Below are 3,202 nucleotides of genomic sequence, written 5' to 3' on the forward strand. Positions count from 1 at the left end.
TCTGCGGTATGCAAAAGTTCCATAAGGACAAGTGAACGTCGTCTTCTCCTGGTCGTTTGGGTGAATGGGAATCTAAAAGAAACCTGAATATCCATCCAAATAACAGAAAAAGTTGTGTTTTGCTAATCTTTCTAGCATCTGGTTAATAAAGGGGAGGGGAAAGTGATCCTTCAAGGTGGTCGTATTCAACATTCTATAATCTATACACATACGCCAACCTGTAACAACACGAGTGGGGATAAGCTCATCCTTATCATTCTTAACGACCGTTGTCCCCCCCTTCTTGGGAACCACTTGCACCGGGCTCACCCATTTAGAATCTGAAATGGGATAGATGATGCCTGCATCAAGTAGTTTCACTACCTCTTTTCTCACCACATCTTGCATATTAAGATTCAAACGACGTGTTGGCTGTATGCGAGGGCGGTGATCTGGTTCCAAGTTAATTCTATGCATACAAAAGTCAGGACTAATGCCCTTGAGATCGTCAATGCTATACCCGATTGCCTTTTTGTGCATAAGGAGCACGGTCAGAAGCTTAGAAAGCTGGCTATCGTCGAGTGCAGCATTAACGATCACAAGAAAATCCTCATTATTATCAAGAAATGCATATTTAAGGTGAGATGGTAATGGTTTTAGTTCTACCTTCGTTACATGTGGCTCGGAAATAGAGCAAACAGTTTCCAATACCTCAAAACCGTCGACCATCTCAGCTTCACTTCCATCTAGATTCGAGATCAAGGAATCAATCTCACAATCTCCTTCTCCTTTCTTGGCCTTCAAGGTGAGAGTCGCCAGCAATAGATCATCATACAACATTCTAGGGATGTTGTCTAGAGAAATCTCTTCTACAATATCAATCCTGCAACAAGTATTCTCAAGCATAGGAGACTTCACAACATTGGTTAGATTAAAAGTAACAGTATCATCACCAACACTCAAAGTAAGAGACCCAGACTTGACATAAATAACAGCACCTGCAGTACATAAGAATGGCCTACCCAAAATTATGGGGATTTGACTATCCTCCTCCATATCTAGTACCACAACGTCAACAGGAATGTAGAATTTTCCCACCCGGACAGGAACATCCTCCAAAATACCCAAGGGATACTTTATAGAACGATCTGTCATTTGCAACATGATTTGTGTGCATTTTAGTTTTCCCATATTCAACCTATTACAGACAGAAAGGGGCATGACAGACACACTTGCACCTAAATCACATAATTTTTTATCAATGAACAATGCACCTACATGACAGGGGATGGAAAAACTACCCGGATCCTTAAGTTTGGGTGGAGACTTATTTTGCAATATGGCACTACACTCTTCGGTTAGAGAGACTCTCTCCACACCACCATAATCCTTTTTCTTAATGATCATCTCTTTCAAAAATTTTGCATAAACAGGAACTTGAGGTATTAAATCAGTAAAAGGGACCGTTACCTCAAGATTCGACCATTGCCAAGAAATTACCAAGTTGTTGATCGACCTTAGTTTTCTACATCCAGTGAGGGGAAGGTAACTTAGGCACAATAGGGAGAGAATCAGAAATCTTCTCTTTCCCCTTATTTGCACCAACATCATCAGCATTATTAACTTCCGGGACTTGTCTGCATCAATTGCTTTCTCTGGTCCATTTGTGTTCTCCTCAGCAAGAGTTGCATCATCAATGGCCATCGGGGGTCCATCATATTTAGTGTCACTTCTAAGAGTGATAGCATTGGCACTTTCTCTATTCTGGGGCGGAGTAGGTTGCCCTGGTAGTGTACGCGGTTGCCTTTGAGATAGAGTGTCAGCAAGTTGAGCAACTTGATTCTCCAATATTCTATTCTGATTCTTCAACTCTTTGATGCTCTCATCATGGTTCTTTTGAGCTATCTCTGCTGTCTTCCGCATATTTGCAATGAGCTTATACTGATCACCCATGTTAGGCTCTACAGTAGCACTGCTCTGAGGGGGTTGTTGATATCCTTGTTGCGGGGGCCTATTAAACCCCGGGGGAGAATTATTTGAGGCTCATTGTTGAAATGGAGGCCTAGCAACATGTGGTTGAGGTGGATAGAACTGTAGTTGCGACCATTGTTGATGGGGTTGAGGATTCTGAACATTGTTGCCTCGATATGAGAAATTTGGATGATTCCTCCAACCCGGATTAAATTAATTGGAATATGGGTCATTGGGTTGTCTCTGTTGAAAAGAATTCACTTGCTCCAATTGCGTAGTATCCTGCAAACTATAAGTGCACTCATGACCAAAATGACGTTGGATGCCACATACTTCGCAGTAGGAAGTTGTCACTTGAGCTACACTAGACATAGCATTGATACTCATTGGAGGAGTACCAGACTGAGGAGCCTTCAAAGAATCGATCTTCAGGTTCAAGGCTGCCACTTGTGAGGACAATAGAGCATAAGCATCGACATCAAATTTTCCCTTCTTAGATGTGGTTCTGGTGGTGCTGTAATGGTTGGCTGCTAAATTGGCAAGAAAATCATAACCTGCATCCACTTCTTTGTCAAGAAAAACACCCCCAGCAGCAGAATCAACCGTGTTCTTTGTTTCATCTTGCAACCCATGGTAGAAAATCTGAACCAAGAACCATTTTTCAATGTTGTGATGCGGACACGACTGCTTCAAAGCCTTGAATCTATCCCAGGCTTCTCGAAATGATTCACCAGGTTCTTGAGTGAATGTAGTCAGCTTATGCCTTATTTCAGCAGTCTTGGTGGGTGGAAAGAATTCTTCTAGAAAGGCTTGTGAAATAGCACTCCACTCTGTCTCCTTGACATCATTCAACCTGTGAGGGGGTCGAAAAAGCACGAGGCTAATGCATGACCTCGTCCCTCGTGGGCGTGACGTTGTCAGATCAAGTGTAGTTAGATTTCCTGTGAGTTTACACCCAATCGACTAGTAATATAGAAGTCGCCATTCAGTTTTTAACGACAATGAGAAAAACTGAAAAAACCAGGTTATCGTGACATAAAGGGAGTGCAATTATGTTCGACCACGACGGCCATAGGTTCCCTTGTGATCCCTAGTGTGGGGATCGCTCAACGTACACCCGCAGGGCAGAGATTGAGAGTTCGGGGGACTGTAACTACCGAGAGGAGTGCTCATCGATAACTCCAGAGGCAGGTTATCCTTACTAGCTCATCATAAATAATTGAAGGGACAAGCGTTAACTATTAAACTATTC

General features: G+C 42.6%; 1 non-coding gene across 1 annotated transcript; it reads left to right on the forward strand.

Moving 5' to 3' along the window:
- The first annotated feature begins 2,614 nt into the window (after positions 1 to 2,614).
- LOC130464601 (small nucleolar RNA R71) lies at positions 2,615 to 2,720 on the forward strand. The gene has a single exon (XR_008924981.1). It is a non-coding gene; the product is annotated as a small nucleolar RNA R71 (small nucleolar RNA).
- The last annotated feature ends 482 nt before the right edge of the window (positions 2,721 to 3,202 follow it).

Source organism: Spinacia oleracea, chromosome 6 (assembly GCF_020520425.1).
Source record: "Spinacia oleracea cultivar Varoflay chromosome 6, BTI_SOV_V1, whole genome shotgun sequence".
Lineage (NCBI taxonomy): Eukaryota > Viridiplantae > Streptophyta > Magnoliopsida > Caryophyllales > Amaranthaceae > Spinacia > Spinacia oleracea.